General features: G+C 43.3%; 1 protein-coding gene across 1 annotated transcript in view; it reads left to right on the top strand.

The window, feature by feature from the left end:
- LOC112549664 (serine-rich coiled-coil domain-containing protein 1-like) overlaps nt 1-18,489 on the top strand; it is a 133,008-nt gene that overhangs the window by 113,272 nt on the left and 1,247 nt on the right. The window lies entirely within an intron of this gene.

The following is an 18,489-nucleotide window of genomic DNA, read 5'->3' as shown; positions in this document are numbered from 1 at the left end:
GAAGCTCACAAGAGGGGCAGGTGGGGGAGTCACCAGACCTCAGTCCCACCCCCAGGGATCCCACCCAGCCACCCCCACAGCTCGGGGGGCAGGTGGTCACCAGGCCCCTCAAGGGCTCCATCTGGGTGGCAGCCTTAGAGGGGCCCCTGAAGGGCGGCACCACAGAGGCAGGACCCCTGGCAGTACTGCGAGTCCTCACCATGGCTAGCAGGTAGTTCGTACCTCCCTCCTTGTTGGTGAAGTCTCCTCCCTCCTGAGGAAGACTCTCTTGCTGCCCTGCCTGCTTCCACCGGCGCAAACACCGGTGCAAACACCGGTGCGCCCTTACAGCGTGCACCTGTTTGCGCGCTCTGTTCACGCACGGCTCGGGAGCTTGGCTCCCTGCCCAGCTCAGCAAAGAGGGATCCAGGGACTTCCCCTCCGGATCCCCTGCAGCTATACCGGCTCCTGTCCCACTTACCTTTGGGGGGTCAGCTGCTGCTGCCCCCGCTGTTGCTCCTCAGCCTCCACCGCCTCAGGAACATTTCAGGGGGCACACGTGTGCTGAGAGCCCACACATATGCCCAGTCAGCCTCCTCTCCCTCCTACTGCACCCAACTGCTGGATGTTGAGTCAACCGGGGCTTTTTAAGGCCCACAGTTTGAATTTTCCCGCAGTGGCCGAACAGTCAATCAGGTGGCTGAACAGTGGCCGAGCAGCCAATCAGGCATTCCGGATTACCTGGAAGTGCCTGCCGGCTGCCTCGTCCCCCCTCCCCAGTTCTCCCCTCCCACAGGGGTGTCTTGGATCCCAGTGCTCTGGGGCAAGCCCCTAGGAGCAGCCTCTGAGGGTATCCCCTTTGTCCCCCAGGGGAAGGGTCCTCCTAGCCGGCTCCCTGTTTGTGCGCTCTGTTCGCGCGTGGCTCAGGAGCGCAGCTCCCTGCCTGGCTCAGCAAAGAGGGATCCGGGGGCTTCCCTTCCGGATCCTCTGCAGCTGCGCTGGCTCCTGCCCCATTTACCTTCGGGGAGTCAGCTGCTGCTGCCTCCGCTGTTGCTCCTCAGCCTCTGCCACCTCAGGAACATTGCAGGGGGCACACATTTGCTGAGAGCTCGCACATGTGCTCAGTCAGCCTTCTCTCCCTCCTACTGCACCCAACCTGAGCGAGCGTGAGTTATTGGGCCCTTGGGTCCCACAGAAGAAAGACGTTTGGGGTGGACAAACCCAGAGAAGGGGCTGGGTGAGCAGCCCCCCCACCTAGTTAAGGCCCTCAGGGGAGGGGTCTCTGGTGCTTCCTGGACACTCCCCAAGGGACCCCATTGGAAGGAGGACTATCTCTTGCCATGGGTCAGGGACTATATTAAGGAATAGATGTTATTAAGATTGTTCATGTTTGCACTTTCTATTTTGTAATTGAAATGTTGTATTGTGATTTAGGTTAGTGTTTTCCGTGTAAATATATATATGGTATTTAGTTTTATGTTTATGTATATTATAACTTAATAAATTGTATATAGTTGAGAACTTTGGGCTTGGGCAAACTCTATAGAGGAAAGAGGGATCTGCTTGAAATTCTGGCATCCCTCTCACAGCACCCCCTCCTGCCTACCCATCCTATTCGATTGAGAATAGGGCACACACTTGGGTGTATCTGGGTTATACCACATTACATGAGAATGTGTTGCCACATCATATTACAATAGAAGTTGTCAGGTTTATAGAAAAAGGGTTGGTATTTTGGGTCTGGTTCCCTGAGATTTCATTTCCACATCATTCCTTTTGACTTTTCTCTGTGTTGATTATAATGCTTTGATTCATCCTGTGTGAAAGTATTGTCGGGGCCCAAGAAAGTTCAAGGAGCTTAGTATTCCACAGATTTACAGCCATCGGAGTTGGTAGGCTTTTGAGAGAGGATAATTTAGGAGCAGAGTTTTCATTCTAACTATAATCCACTCTGTTGAATATCAGCATTAAATAGCAGTGCCAGAGTGCAGAGTTTAGGGAAACTTGTATCCAAACTCTTCTGACTAGATCCTATAGGCTGAGATTTGTATCATGCTGCAACACTTCATCTTGTCACAGGGATCCTAGTTATTTTTATAGTGTTAAAACTTAGTTGGCCAGTTAAGGCTAGAAATTAACTGTAATATGTTATGATACTTCTATCTACTAGACAAAAAGGCCTTGATTTGGAGTCTTATTTTAGGAGTGAAAACATCCTACTACTCTATTCTTTTTCAGTTATAATACAGGTGTCTCAAATGATAAAATGCCCAGATTGTTTTCTGTTTCTCTTGTGGGATGTCTTGCTCTCACTAATCTTGTCATAAAAATAAGACTCAAGTCAATTAAAGGTTAATTATGATTTTCTTTCTTGTCATCAGCATGCAGCTTGCCCTTTTTGCAAGTCCTTTGATTTCTCCTCTGCAGAACTGTATATTTAGCTGAGGGATAGCTCCCCTGATTAAGATGACAGCAGCTGAACATGCCTTGCAAATGTATGTAATTCCCATGTTGCCATTGTAGGTTCACTCCCTTGTGCTGACAAAATTAAGGATGCTAAGCCACCAAACTTAGTTTAATGAAAGGATATTTTAAATTGATAAAGAAATTTGCATGTTTGCAAATATGCAAGCTGACCTTGGTTTCATGCAGTTGAGTTCTATTTTTGAGACACTAACTGCTTTAGAAGATTTTCAGCTTATCTTTGGCAGAAAAAAATATTTGTACATAAGGTCAAACAAATATATCTAAGTTTTAACTCAGAATTTCTATTTTTTTCTTGGCTTGTTTGACGAACTTTAGTTAAAGTGCCCCTCACCACCATTTTGAAACACAGGGACACTGATCACATCTGACGCCAAGACTGTTGGAGTAGTCTAATTAAAATTCTCCAGCAGACTACAGTCTGCTCCAATGCATTCTAATTAGAACTCATTGGAGTAGGTGTTGGGCATGTGTATAGGTGCCCATAGTGCCCATCTTTAAGATAGAGAAAAAGGAGGATCCAGGGAACTACTCGCTGGTCAGCCTCACCTCCGTCCCTGGAAAAATCATGGAGCAGGTCCTCAAGGAATCCATCCATAATCATCTCAAGGAGAAGGAGATGATTATGAAACAGTCAGCATGGATTCACCAAGGGCAAGTCATGCCTAACCAACCTGGTTGCCTTCTATAATGAAATAACTGTCTCTGTGGATGCAGGAAGATAAGTGGATGTGATATACCTTGTCTTTAGGAAGGCTTTTGATACAGTGTCCCACAACATTTTTGCAAGCGAGCTAAGAAAGTATGGGTTGCATAAATGGTCTGTAAGGTGGATAGAAAACGGGTTGTATTGTCAAGCTCAAGGCGTAGTAATTGTTAGGGCGACAATAATTTGGATTAATAGGGAGCACTGGATTTGCAGCTGAATAAAGGCATGACCTATAGCCTAGCAAAGCTGCTGACCACAAGGCAGAATGATAGTTAAGCCAGCCATTTGCTTATGCTAAGTAACCATCTTAATGGTGTTAAACATTTTCTGAGTAAAAAGCAGCTAGTAAATCTGTGTGAGTCTGTGTGCTGTGAACCAGCTTCAGTAAGGAACGAGATAAGATACAGGGGCCCAACAAGTGTAGAAGATGGTACAATCTAAGATAGAAAAACAGACTGGAATGTGAAAAACAACATGTAATTGGTAACAGAATCCAAGATGAACATATGCTGTAGCCAGCAGGGCAAATAATACTGTGGCATGCATCAATCGATGCATCTCCAGCAACACCAAGGAAATGATTCTTCCACTGTACTCAGCATTGGTGAGACCACAGCCAGAGTACTGAGTCCAGTTCTGGGCACCGCACTTTAACAAGGACGTGGTAAAGCTTGAGAGAGTCCAGAGAAGGGCCACCCATATGATCAGAGACTTGCACAGCAAGCCATATGAGGATAGCTGAGGGACCTGGCTGAATTTTCAGGCTGAAAAAGAGAAGGCTGAGGCTGAGAGGGGGCTTGGTAGTAGCTTATTTCCCTCTATTCAGCATTGGTAAGGTCATGTCTGGATTGCTATGTTCAGTTTTGTGTACCCCCCCCCTCCTACACAGAAAGAATGTGGACAAGTTGGAGGGAGTCCGTGGAGGGCAACAAAAATGGTTAGGGGTCTGGGCCACATGACACCTGATGAGAGGCTAAGAGAACTGGGCTTATTTAGTCTGCAGAATGGAGGACTGAGAGGAGATTTGATAGCAGCCTTCAACCACCTGAAGCATGGTTCCAAAGAATTAGACTGTTCTCTTTGATGGCAAATGACAGAACAAGGAGCAAAATTCTTAAGTTGCATCAAAGGGAGCCTAGACTTGTTGGCAGGAGGCATACCTAGGCATGGCATACCAGGCGTGGCATACCTAGTTTAGATATTAGGAAAAACTTTCTCACTAGGAAGGTAGTAAAACACTGGAACAGGTCACCCAGAGAGGTTGTGGAATCTCCATTTTTGGAGGTTTTTAAGACCTGTCTAGGCAAAGCCATGTCTGGGATGATCTAGTTGGGGATGGTCCTGCTTTGATCAGGTTGGACTAGATGACCTTCTGAGGTCCCTTCCAAACCTAATTTTCTATGATTCTATAAAAGCCAAGCATCATTAGGTAACTAAATTAGCATAGCATCAGAATAGAGGAATGTGACACTGGTACACAGCTTCAAAGCAATTTAAAAAGTTGCAAAACTTTAATTTAATGTCAATGATCTACACCCGAATACCTTATATAAAATTTCCCATGTAGTTCACATACTGAAAGCAGTGAGAGGCTTCCTGTTCATTCAAGAAATATTACGTACAGAATTTAGAATGCAGAGAGCAGTGATTTACTGTAAGTTACTACAGGGCAACGGGATATCTTTCACTGTTCTCCTCCTACTTTATAAAATATTCAGCATTAAATCTTTTACATCTTACTTGCTTATAGCTGTGTTTTATTAGTTACAGAAATTAACTTATTCAAGGATAATTTAGCTTACAGAATGAATGGATATTTTTAGTTCCTGTCTTAAATGTCCCTACCCTGCCATTTATCACTAAGCACTGCCATTATATGAAGTCTTCACTGAGAATCCCATTAGCTCCTCTTGAAGGGAAAGGACATCAGCAACTCAATGCTTCAGTTCACTCACCCTGTGTTGGACTGCTGTTTAAAAGTCTATTATGGAAGAAGGGGTTGCATTTTAACATATGCCATGACTTTTCTTCATGTTAAGGAAATAAAGACAGATGGGGAATCTATGAGGGAGAAACAGAAATCCCTTTGATTTATGTTGGCTTACTCCATTTTGTATCCAGTGATATTACAGGTGTCAAATTCACCAGTGGCTGGCTCTTTTCTGGGGCCTACTGCTGCTCTTCCATGTATTATTTCTGTATGCTGGGCTTTGCTTCTCTAGTGTGGCAGATGTTGCCAGAAGGCAGTATTAGTTGATCGATAGGAGCAGATTCAGGTTGTTATAAAAACTATACTGATGGTTCAGGTGCAGCCTCAAATCAATACAAAAGAGTGTGTTTTAAGAGACCAAAATGAAGAACAATTACCTATACCAGCTAAATTACATCTGGTATTGGATCATCCTCTACACTGAAAGCTGGTGGGCACAAAACTGACAATTAAGCAAGTTGATATGTTGACAGATGGGATATACAAAAGAGCTGATTTAACCTCTGTTGGTATATTAGATCTGTGGTTATATAAACTGTAAGAGCTATGAGCAGTGTTCAAAGTCACATAAATTTAGAAGCAAATTGGAGGACTTAGTTCCTTTCGGTCTTTGGAGAAGGGTTGATCAACCCTCTTTCCTGTTTTCTTCCCTCTTGGCTCTTTACATAGCTTTATGAATTTCTCAGCTGGGGTTGAAAAGGAGAAGGGCAGCATGAAGTATTAAAGTGTGGTTATGACATCAGCAGGTGACTGAGTTGTGTTTCAGTATTTACAGTATAGTAGAAGACCCATCCTGCATTCTTTTTTTATTCTCAACATCCAGTGTAGTAAATGGAAGTTGTGAGACTTCAAAGAACATGGAACCAGTCTCCATGTCCCTTGTTAGAATAAGTCTCCTCTCTTGATTGTCTTCTTCGTAACAATCCTTGTGGGGATATCATCTGTGGGGTCCTTAGGTCAAGACTCTTTCTTTTTGTTGTTGTTTGTTTTTTACTTAGGTTGGGGTTTATGCATATTTAATTTTAATTGGTTATCACTATGTACTGGTCAGGGAGAATACTCTATCTGTCTTTCTCGCTAGTCTGTATTTCTGCAGTCAGAATGATGAATTTGGGAAAGTTGCTTTATTTGTAAGAATTACATTATAGTCATTTAAGGTAGCCAGCGGCCTTTGGATATAGGCACCTTGAAGATTGAAAATTTTCTGTAGTATTTTTTGTTGTTCAGCTCTCTTCCTAATATTGTATTTCATTACTTTATCACAAGCCAGTCAGCAGCAATATCCATTTTCAAATGTCCTGCAGCACTGTTGTCTTGCTGTTAACTGTTGTCATATTTCACTCATTGGCTTTGAAAATGGAAAGTGATGGATGGCTTCACTGCTTTTTACAGCATTCCCATTCTTAAGCTTTCCACAGGGATAGTCAATTCTCATTAATTTAAGGTTTTTTCCTATACAATAGAAATTTAAGCTATTAAGAAATGGCTCAGCCTCTTAGCATGGTGATAAAACACCACCCATTCACAAATGTTGCAAGTAGTTTACAGAACACGCAATCTAAAACTCACTTGGGTTAGAATTCTGCATAGCTAGTCTAAGATCTGGTTCAGCCTGAACTATTTTAATGGGTAGCACTAAAACAGTGTATCTGAAACTGTTAAGTCATCCTTCTCCTACCAAAACAATGTCATTTCCAAATCCAATAGACACATAGAACTGGTCAATATTTGTAATTAAAATGGAATTGGAAAATGTTATTTCACAAAGAACAATCGTAAGCCAGAGAACATACACTTTAGTGACTCTTTTTTAAAATTTTGATTGGAAATTCCAAATAAATATTTTATTTCAGATATCAAAATAAAATGATTTCTATATATGGAAATTTTATAAGCTTGTTATATTTTTCCATGTATAGTGTCACAACCCAAAGGGTGTGATTTTTGTTTTTGTGTGCTTCGGCACCGCTAAATTGTTCCCGCTAAATTACAGCTTCTTTGCACAGTGGAGTTTTCTGCTGCAAAAGAGAACCCCGGTGCAAGGGAGAATTTCCCGCCAATTTGAAGCTTTCTTTGCAGGGTGCATTTCTTTGTTGCAGCACAGAAATGCTCGTTGCAAAGAGTTCCCGCCATTTGTATGCTAATTTGAGCCCCATTATTGGCCAGTTCTAAATTATTCACACGTGGCGGCTAGTGATTGGCTTGCTAGCCGTATAAAAGGCTTGAGTGGTTTCCGCCCAAGTTGGAGGACTCCACGAACACCGGGAGGAGGAGACTTCACGCTGTGTGAAGATCTCTAAGCGCTGCGGATCCTTACGGACCCAGTGCATTTCAAGCAGGCAACAGAGGTCTGACCACCCTCTAGCCTCTCCCCGTCGCCGAGCGCAATCCAGACGTATCCCTTCCTGCGCGCAAAAGAACCGGCCCCACGGAGCCTAGCAAACTTCATGTAGCAGAAGGATCCACGGAGCCTAGTAAACTTCGTGTGAATCCTTGACCGGACTACCTCAGAGCTCTTCTACCCGGGTTCGAGTCCTGCAGGTTTATCTTCCCGTCGCCGAAAACCCCTTGTGACGTACCCTCGTGCCCTGCAGGTTCGAGTTTTGTTTTGTTTTCTGTCTGTAACCGCAACTCAAGCAAGTTTTCCAGCCTGCACCACTGCCATCTCGGTGTAAGTAAACAAACTTTAAAACCACTGATACGCATTTGTGCCTAATTCCAGCTTGACGGCCTTCCCTCTCCGACCTGGCGTGCCCGGGCTGCTGGTCACAGCCCGCGTGCAGCACAGAAAAAGGCTCAGGTCGCTCCCGGCCCGCACATATAGAATCTAATTACTAGAGAGTTGTCTTACATACATCCTCCCCAGTGCTGCAGAGGGTAGTTTAGGCAGGCCCCTTGCTTATGCCTGTCCCTCTGCCACCTCTACTCCATGCCTACTCCCACTTAGCCTCAAGTCTCCCCTTCCCCCTCCACCTCCTGCTTCCCTTCTTGCCCCAACCCACAGCCTCTCGTGGGAAGTAGCTGCAGTGAGGAAGATGGCAGAGCAGAGAGGTGGTGGTGGGCAGATAGGTTTCAGGCAGCAGTTCAGCTATGGCTCTGACCACAGGAAGGGACTGGAGCCCTAGTCAGAGCAACTATGTGCCCTGCTGCCCCACCTCTTCTGTTCTTGGTTCCAAGACAAGGGGCTTCTTGCCCCATATTAAGTAAATATGGTAGCTCTGAACACATTTTTCTATGTGTACAAAAATGGATAAACATTAGTCACTTTTTTTTCCTCCTGTGCTGCAATCCTGAACTGCTCCATGGTGAAAAGTGGCCTTAAAGGTGACAGAACTGGTTATTTTGACATTCCCAAGTGGGAATTGACCTGAAAGACACCATGGGACAAATTGTGAGCCACCTCTTAGGCATCTGAGGGTATGTAGGCAATTCTGTTTAACTCTGTTCAAGTCCTGAAAATCCTTTAATGGTGGGGTGTTAAACTCATCTTGTCCTGTGGAATAATAACAGATTAATAGAATGGGCTGGTCCATGGGCTGGATTAATAGCACAAGGCTGGTCCAGAGGGCTGGATCAGACTCTCAGCCCAGCCTCACACACTGGATCTGGCGCTTGGGGCCAGGCCACATGTGCTGCATGCAGCACATGTATCAGATCTGACTTGATCCAGTGCACAGGGCTGATCTGGCACATGCTACTTGCAGTATGCAGATCTAATCCAAGACCTGGTGGGCAGCACTGTCAACCAGATGATAGGGCTCTGTTGGCTGGAGTTGGCCCATGGGCTGCATCTTTGATACTCCTTCTTTAGTGCATCTACTTTTGTAACACACTATCATTTTACCCTTAAATTTGAGTGACAAAAAGCAGTAAGGAGGGAGAGGACTTATCCACCTTTATGTATTAAGTGGTTTTCAGAGACTCAAGCAGGGTGAAATAGAATTGTACTTAGGTACATTACGCCAGTGGTTCTCAACCTTTTTAGGCTTGAAGCACTTCTAGGCAGACTTGCAGCACAGCTTGGGAAAGTGTCAGCCCTTGGTTTTCTTTACAGAACAATAATAGAGCAGTTTTTTGTTGCAAGGAACCGAGACCAGAGTTATAGTTTCTATTTAAAATCTCTGGGTTTATCTTGTGAATCATGTTTGCAAACCTAACAGTGCTAAGATTGTGTGTCACCCTTCAGTACACTTGAAAGGATCTCAAGACACCCCTGGGTGCAGCGGCACCCTACTTAAGAATCGTTGCCATACATGGTGCAAGGGGTTGGATGGTGCCTCTTCTTCAGCAGTCATCAGGTGGCATACTAGTTACTACCAGCAGTAGAGGTTGCTCTGTGGCTGCCACCAGCTATGCAGGAAACAAGACTGATTTGGAGTCAGTTTGCACTGACTGCAAAATGACTGCTTTAAGGCTTTGTCTCTCTTCAGCACTGGCATATGTATATTCAGGGCATCTGAGAATCAAGTCCAAAAAGTGAGTTTTCTCTGAATATACAGTCCCATACACTGGGCATGTCTACACGTGCCTAAACTTAATTCACCTTAGCTTAAGGCGCACTAAGGTGATTTAAGCACATGTCGACATGTGGACTCCTTTAACGTGGCTCGCTAGGCAAATACCTTTGCAGCCTGCCCTAGTCAGTACACTGGACAGCTGCCTGCATGGCCCGGCCCTAACCCCCTCCCCCTGTTCCTCTCCAGCAAATGAGAGTGGGCTGGAGCCCAGCTCGTGGGGCCAAGCACTGTTACCTGGCGCTGCCAGGAAGAAAAAAGTGGTGAGTAGTATTGGAGCTGCTAGTGGGTTTGCTGCACCTCTGCCTCGGGGTGGGTTTACTTCCTGGGCAATGCAGCCCTGCAGGGGGGATTGAAGAGCCAAGCAGAATCCCCAGGAGATGATGCTGCCTCTCCCAGGGGTGGTGTCCTGCCAGCAAAGAAGCTGGGAGTTTGCCTGGGATGGAGATAGCTGGAGCAGAGAAAGCCATGCCAGGCATTGGGGCAGATGCAGTCCCAGCCCACCTGCTGTACTGGGTGGGAGCCCCAGCATGGGTTTCTAAGGGAACCTGAATCCCAGGCAGGCAGTGAGGCATCCCGCCCCTGCAGGGCTGCATTGCCTGGGCAGCAAGCCCACCCTGAGGCAGAGGCACAGGGGAACTGCTAGCAGCTGCAACCCCAACCACCACTTTTTTCTTCCTGGTGGCACCCAGCAACAGCACGCGCTCTGCAAGCTGGGCTCCAGCTGGCACAGCCAACATAGCGTTACGGTGCCATACCACATCTAAATGTGGGTTATGGTGCCTTCACTAATAGGGCCTAAATTTGATACTTGCTTTATGTAGGTATCAAATGAAGTCCCAGATCACCCTTAATCACCATATTTAAGGCGCATTAAGGATGTGCCTGTGTAGATCTGTCCTTAATGCATCTTAAATACGGTGACTAATGTAATGTAAAATTGGCTTACTTCATCTTAAGGGTGCACATGCAAGCATGCCCACTGAATAGTAAGTGAAGCAGCTTAGCTGGGGGTGGGAGGGGAAAAGTGAATTTTTCACATCTGTTCCCTCCTCTAACACACAAACATTCTGTTTTGTGTATTTTTCACCTTACTCCAGCTGGCTCCTTGAAATGCTGAGTGATAGTAAATCTGACCAACAGGAAAAACTTTATCAGAATTTTTTTAGCTACATCAGCTTTAATCACATATGCCAATGAAAATGTGCAAGAAAAATGTTAAACTGTTAGCCTCACTGTGAGTCTTTTATGTGAATGCATAATATGTTTAAGCATTATTAGCATTAGAGCATTCCAGCACCTGGAGCCAAAGGGTATTTTCATTTTATATCCCCTGAGCTTTCTGGTTGTCAGCAGATTTTATAAGTTACCTCTGGGCTTTGGAGTGGAAATTCTCTTGCTTTTGTGAAGAACTCCAAAAACATTGGGGTTTTTTGCTGTTGTCCTTCCCTTATTTTCCACCACTCTGTTGCCCCCCAACCTCAATTAACTGCTGAAGTCTTTTCTTTCTGATTGGAAATCAGTTCTAAAGATCCCAATAACAATCTGTTATGGAAGGAAACATTAGCTCTCTCAAATGATTTTTTAAAAAACTAAATATCATTGCTCTCTCTCGAGGCAGGTGAGATATACTGACAGCATTGATCCCTTGACTCCTCTTCCTACTGCTGCAACTTCTATTGCTTTTTATAGTTAACAGTGGACTGGTCATAATTATTTACTATGTAATACTTGTTGTGTCCTATTGCCTAAGTTACATCCAATGTACCTACACCTGCAAACACCAAGTGCATTTGGTAAAGAGTAAAGGAAAGTGCATTTCTCAGACAGTAATGGAAAATACTTGAAGGTTGTAGAGTTGTCTTGCCAATGACAATGTTGTGCTTTCAAGGGTTTGTTGGAAGCCATTTATTAAAAATTTCCTACTATTTCACCACAAACCAACTCATTTCTTCTCTCAATATTTCTATTGAAATTTTATAATGTGCACAGACTTCATCTCGATCTAAATCTTACACAAACAACTACTTGTTCAATTTTTCAGTAGGAGAGCAATTTCATCAGACACAAATTAAGAAAACTAACTATTACTGCCTCAAGCTATTAAGTCTTTATTGATAGTATTAATATCATGTCCACTCCCATCACATGGGCTGTTACCTCAAGTACTTACTTTAGAAGCCTACAGTCCAATATTCCATTTTTTAAACTGAACTTTTTAAAACAAGTCTTCCTAGACATACCAATGATAGAAAGCAAGAAAAGAGCACTACACTGTAAATGTTTTGAAGGTAATGGCATTCTATCTAAATCTAGTTATAAAAAGCAAAATGCAAAAACTGTGGTAATGGTGTGTTGTATCTTTTCCTCCTGTTGCAGAGCTGGAACAATGACCCGTGTGCCAGTGTATAGTTAGAATAAACTGTTGCTGCAATCATTAAAGTTGTCATTTCCAGAAGTATCAAATTTCTTTGTAGTACCATTGCCATAAATATTTCTTTTTGTACACATCTTTGGTACCTCTCACTCTGTAAGAATAACATTTTTCCACATCATGTATCAGTGATTTAGTTTTTCTCCATTTCATTCTGTCTTTCTAAAAGACAACAAGCCAACTAAGTTGCAGTCACCTTTCCACTTAGGATTATAAAACATGTTTTATTCTAGACCTCCAGGAAGACCCTTGTTTATCACTGTAGCTTCTATAGCTGAGGCTACAAAGAGCTGCAATAGCCTGTTTAAACCCTGATTATGCAAATGTCATGCTGTGTATAACTATTTGAATAGTCCCACTAAATAGTCATAAAAAAGGAAAGTCACTGATACCACACAGATAAACTATACACTTTCACTGCCACTGTGAATACCACAGATGTATTTTCATGGAGACACATGGGCTGCTTGCAAACATTAAAAAACAAAACAAAACAGTGCTTTACTTTAAATTCAACATGCTCCCGTGCTGAGCACAGCAGATGCTCAGAAGAGGCAGTGTTAGCTGGACCTGTCTTTCCCAATGTTTGTATAGACTGGGTGCTTAGTAGGACTTTTTTGGCACTCATATCTGATCTAATCACTTTTAGCTAAAAGCACCAAAAAGCCACACTGAAGTACCCAATCAATACAGATGCTGTGGAGCTGGGTCAAAGTAATGCACTGCTTCTTCCAGTAAAAATGCATTTTTAGGGGGGGGTTTAACATCACACAGCCACAAACCATCATGCTGAATGTCAGTGGGCACATCTAAACATGCTATTAATGCATAGCAATAAACTGTGGTGCATATTGCACCACAGTTTTTTGCTCCTGGGCACTGCATTTGAACATAAGCCTGGGACGGCAGCACGTTGAACCAAGTCAGAGCAACCCCAGCTGGCAGTGGGGCCCCAAGGGATAGCCTATCAGCCCAGGGCTGTTCTGACCTGGCTCAGCATGCTGTGGAGGGGCTGGCTGGGGCAAGCAGGTGCTCTAGTATAGGGCTACCTGGCAGGCCCCAGCCAGCTGGGTTAGCTTTTACACATGTGCTGCTGCACACTATAACATTCCACTGTAGGATAGTACTTGTATTTACAAGTACTAACCTACAGCGTAGTTTGTTACTTTACTGAGGCCTAGTAGAGCTGCACATGTAGAAGTGGAGACATTTACTGTGGAGCTAAGTGGGCAGCTTCATAGTAAACCTCTCATGTAGATGTGCCCAGAATCTACATTCATGGTATCTTAAATATTTCTACTCATTTTATTTCCCTCCATGCAATGTCAGAGGTAATTCTTCATCAGACATTGCTTTTCAAGCATTCATTTACCAAAGTAGTTTCCAAAAGTTTCTTATTAGCATACATTCAGGCAGAAGCTAGTTAAGTCCCAGAGAGATCAGTGTCCTACCAAATGGTAGTGGAATTTTTCACAGGACTCCCATTGTCTCCTGAGATCATGACATTTTTACTAGTGAGATGGTTTACCCCTTGATATATTCCTTGTGAATTTTAGGTATTTGTAGCTAAGTGCACTGATGCATTGGTGACATCTGTGTGGCTCCCATGGAAAGGCAAGCACATATGCCCCAATAATTTTGGATTGCAAGAAGGGTAGGAGCCAATGCAATGTTCATCCTGAGAATATTGTGAGATTTTGGATAAGTGATGGCATTGAATCACTGGTTGAAAAGGCTCCTTTTTTTTAATTAGAGTGAGAAGATGGGACTGGAGTCACATGCTGGGTTCTGAGAATCCAGTAGTCCATTGTTCTTTGTTCTGCAATTTAAAATGCAAGCTGGCTTTGATAGTTTCATTGTTGAAGAACAGATACTCAAAGATCTGTGATGGAGTATCTACAGAAGTAAAAGTGTAAAGTGTTCAGTCACAGACTTTTTACACTCTCTTTCTGCAACTGACATGAAATGTTCTCAGTGGTGGCAGATGACAGAACAAGGAACAATGCTCTCAAGTTGCAGCAAAGGAACTTTAGGTTGGATATTAGGAAAAATCTTTCTCACTAGGAAGGGGGTGAAGCACTGGAATGGGTTACCTAGAGAGGTAGTGGAATCTCTAGCCTTGGAGGTTTTTAAGTCTTGGCTCGACAAAGCCCTGGCTGGCATGATCTAGTTAGGGACGGTCCTGCTTTGAGCAAGAGTTGGGCTAGATGACCTCCTGAAGTCCCTTCCAACCCTAATTTTCTGTGATTCTATTATTCTATGTGTGTTCATTAATTTTTACATGGAAGGATAGCCTCTTCTGCCCAATATAGACACCAAAGGAGCACCTTTTGTATAGCTACAGCACAGTATTCAAAGTCCTGTCAGTTTTGTTAGAGAACAGCCTTTCTGCTGACTCTGCCACCTCTGACAGCTGGGAACTAGTATTCCTCAAAAGGCACGTAAAAATCCAAAGCCCTTATCTTTTCACTGCATCTTCATGTCCTCTCTCAGCATCTGATGAAGTGAGCTCAGGCTCACAAAAGAGTATGCATCTCTGAATTAGTCTATAAGGTGCATCCCTACTCTGTCTTCTGCATAACTTCAGACTAACATGGCTAACTACCTCTCTTAAGTCCTATCACTCAGCTTTGCAAAGAAGCATACAGGTTAGGTTCACTGTGTCATTACCCCCACTATTTGAGGTGTTTTTAGGGTGTCATGTATGCTTTCTTGAGTTTGTTTGACTGATACAACATATATAGTCACTACAGATAAGTAGCACCAAGCAGTATTTACCTTTATCATCCTTATGTTTATATGTATTGTGCTATTTGATGTAAAATGCGGTTTTATACATTACTAGCCAATTGCCCATCAAGAATGATGGGCAGGAGGTAGGTGAGCAGGCTGGGATGGAGTGCCACCACCTAATGCTCCATGTTGCCACTGTTCTGCCTCTTGCAGGGAGTTGGGTCGGGGAGGCAAGGCTAGCACTGCTGGCCTCAGCTCCCTCACCCCCATCTGGTCTTCAGCACCACTTGAAGGGAGTAGGGAGGGAAGCCGCGGTTGGCAGTGCTGGCCTCAGCTCCCCCACCCTCTGTCCAGTCCTATGCGCTACTTTGGAATCACAGCAGTGCTCCCCCACACTTGGAGCACTCTGATTGGCTGTTTCTATCAGCCAGTCAGAGTGCGAATAAAGTGTTACGGACAGACAGACTTATAGGCTTTTATAATATTAGAATGATAGGTTTGAATTGCCCAACATGATTATGACTTTCAAGTGAGAAACAATGGGGTTTGTTCACCTCAAAGCCAAAATGGCTGAAGAAAAGTAATCACCGAGACTTAGCATCTGACAGGGATTCATTTACTTATCAAATAGGGCTCTGGGGACAGGTAGAGGCATTTGAGCCAGATTTTGGGAAAGCCATTTTTCACAATGGAGAAATTAAGTAAGAGACAATATCTTTAGGACATTGTATTATTAATCTTTGTGTCTAAAAGTATTCAAATATTCTCCTAGTCTGAATTAGACCAGAAAAGACTTGTAGTCTGGTAAACATAGATGGGGGGTGAGTGGTGGGGAGGAATTTATGTTCAGTGTGAGCTCCCCAAGAATCCAGGGGTGCTGTATGTAAATGGTCAGATAGAAAACCAAAAATTAACTTCACCTTGAGAGCAAGTTTTTGTGTTCAGTTTGTTCCTGGGCATAAGGAATAGCTTAAGGACCTCAGTCAGTGAACTGCTCTTGCAGGAGGCCCTGGAAGGAAAGTCAGAGGCAGAAGCTGCTTTCTAAGCCATTGAGCTAGGTAGGAGCTGCATTCTCAGGTTTAACACAGAGGATAAGATCACATTGTTTTGATATTGTCTTTTGTTTGTCTGTTCTTATAACTCTGTCTGTACCTCAACATACAGTTACTGATTTCTTATGTTTGCTCTTGTTTTTATAATATTTTATTATATTTTATAAATTATTGTCAGTGTAAGTATAATGTAAGAGTATTTGACCATACAGACAGCAGGCTGCTTCTCTGGAAAGGGGGATCTGTCATTTCTGAGTGCATTATTACTGGACAAGAGTGTGGTTCTTCTAGCTAGTAAAACTCCCCCCTGTTAAGTGCTGACATGCTGTGGGTGAGACAAATAAGGCTGAGGTACCATATGCCAAGGAGTTGGCTTCTGACATCTCAGTCTGTTCTCAGTAGCCAAGTAGCAGATAGCTTGGAGGAGTCTGTGAAAGAAGGGAACACCTGAAGGTGTGGAAACACCCTGGGCATATATGCCTCAAAGGTCCCTCTGGCTGCATCTGGGGTCAGGGTATGTCACACACTGCATTCAATATATCCTTCAATTAAGCTGAATAAAAAAAAAAAATATTTCACAAAATGTGAAGTAATACAGCTTGCCATGAGGAAATCTTCAGAGATTTATTTAAAAATCCTTAAACGGTTATTTAACAAAGGAGTAGTATAGGGATTGGCCCCCAAAGTTTTGGCCCCAAAGTAGCAGTAGTCAGCCCCAAGCTGTAGGAATGGCCAAGCTGAAAAGAAATGACCATGTACGTTTCAATAGGCAACTGCTGTGTCCTTTCAGCATTCACTAGCAACAAAACTACAGGGAAATATCAGTCTTTGAGCACAACTGAACTAGGTTGTTCAAACAATACCCAAGAAACTGGGACAGGACAGGGATAAAACAAAGGAAGAATGATGTTCCAAATTAACTTTTAAGATAGGGTACAATGGATGCTATTATTGCTGGTTTCGCAAATAGTAACTGGGGCTTAGTAACAATATAACCTTACTAGATAAAGAGAGAAGAGTGAAAAATATAAAATGAACTAACTAATTGCAGCATAAGTTAAAGAACTCCCATAAAACATAACAATGTAGGCGTCTAGAGAACGAAGAAAACGTTTTTGTCTCATTGGTATATACTCGATTTTAGGGCTTTGGCTTTGTGTATTGAGGGCTTGAGTTCACTATTTAAGCTCACTGAGATGTGGCATTGGAATATTGTTTAATCTTTGCCAGACATTTTGGAGTGAGATACTTTATGTTCAAAGTTATCATGGCATGAAGCTTTCTTGTGACTACATAAAATTTTTAATTTCATGTTATGAAAGTCTGTCAGCACCACTGTAATAGCTACCGATAGTCCCCAATAGAAAGTGGTAGGAGGCATTACTGCACATTGGTAACTGTTACCTTAATTTACTTTGTCTAAATAATTCATTGCAGTGCCAATGCTTGGCATTTTATATGGGCAGAAAGAGGTAGTTAGCTGTGTTAGTTTGAAGTTAGTCTGCCACCCTGCCTTGTCTTCTGCCTAGCATCTTCTAATCGGTATAGTTCCTCAACATGCCCTATGCTGTCACACTAAATGCAGGTAACTGTTGAGCTGGCAGGATGCTGCCCTAGCTGTACAAATAATTTTCTGCTCAAAATGTTGTTTATTTGATTTTATATCCTAAAGGTTTCAAAATAAGGACATTTTCTAAACCTTAAAAAAAAGCATAATATGGGATTGGTGAGAGGAGGAGGAATACAATTGAGCCTACAGGTATCTTGCATCCTCCAGAACTGGATCAGTGGAGGGCATAACATTATTACTAAGGGTCATGATTGACTGGAAACAGGTAATTGATTGAGATATGTATCACACATACACAACATGGTTAAGTACAGACAGTCAAAAAGCCTGAGGCTGAATTGAATCAATCTTCACAGGTTAGTCTAAGCTGCATAGATAGAACCAATAAGCAAATGAACAGACTTCACTTTTGATTCTGGAAATGCAGCCACATGCCTGCAGTGGCCTAGTCCAGAAGCCAGCGGGCATTAGAGCATGCCTCCCTACTAAGCTAAAGCAGACAGCTTGGGCCAAGGTTATTCCACACACCCTGTGAGGGGAGCTGTGAGAGAGGTACAAAGCATCCTGGGATGTTGGGGGACTGTGAGTTAACTTGAATCTAGAGAGGATCTGGGAAATAAGTTCAATAAATTGATTTAACCTAAATCAGTTAAGTCTGATACTACGTACATCCAGGTTTATCTTAAATAAGTTTTGGCCATTTTGAAAGCAGTTTGGGTGCCTATACATGAGAAGCGAGGCTGCTCTGACATGTTGTAATTATAGTGCAGTGGAGCAGGCTCAATTAATCAAGTCTGCTGAAGCATGATAATTACCGCATTTCAGCAGACTCCAGCATCTTGCGTATCACCATTCCCATGGTTAAAAACGGTGGTGGGGGCACTTTAACTAAAGCTCGTTGAGCAAGCTTTAGTTAAGTGACCCTGCCACCATTTTTAAGTATGTGGACACTGATACTCGAGACACTCCCAGGCACTTTAATTAGAGCGGCTCTCAGAGCTGCTTTAATTAAAGCGCCCCCCGC

This window comes from Alligator sinensis, unplaced genomic scaffold (genome assembly GCF_000455745.1).
Source record: "Alligator sinensis unplaced genomic scaffold, ASM45574v1 scaffold194_1, whole genome shotgun sequence".
In the NCBI taxonomy this organism is placed as follows: domain Eukaryota; kingdom Metazoa; phylum Chordata; order Crocodylia; family Alligatoridae; genus Alligator; species Alligator sinensis.
This window is presented reverse-complemented; position numbering and strand designations above follow the sequence as displayed.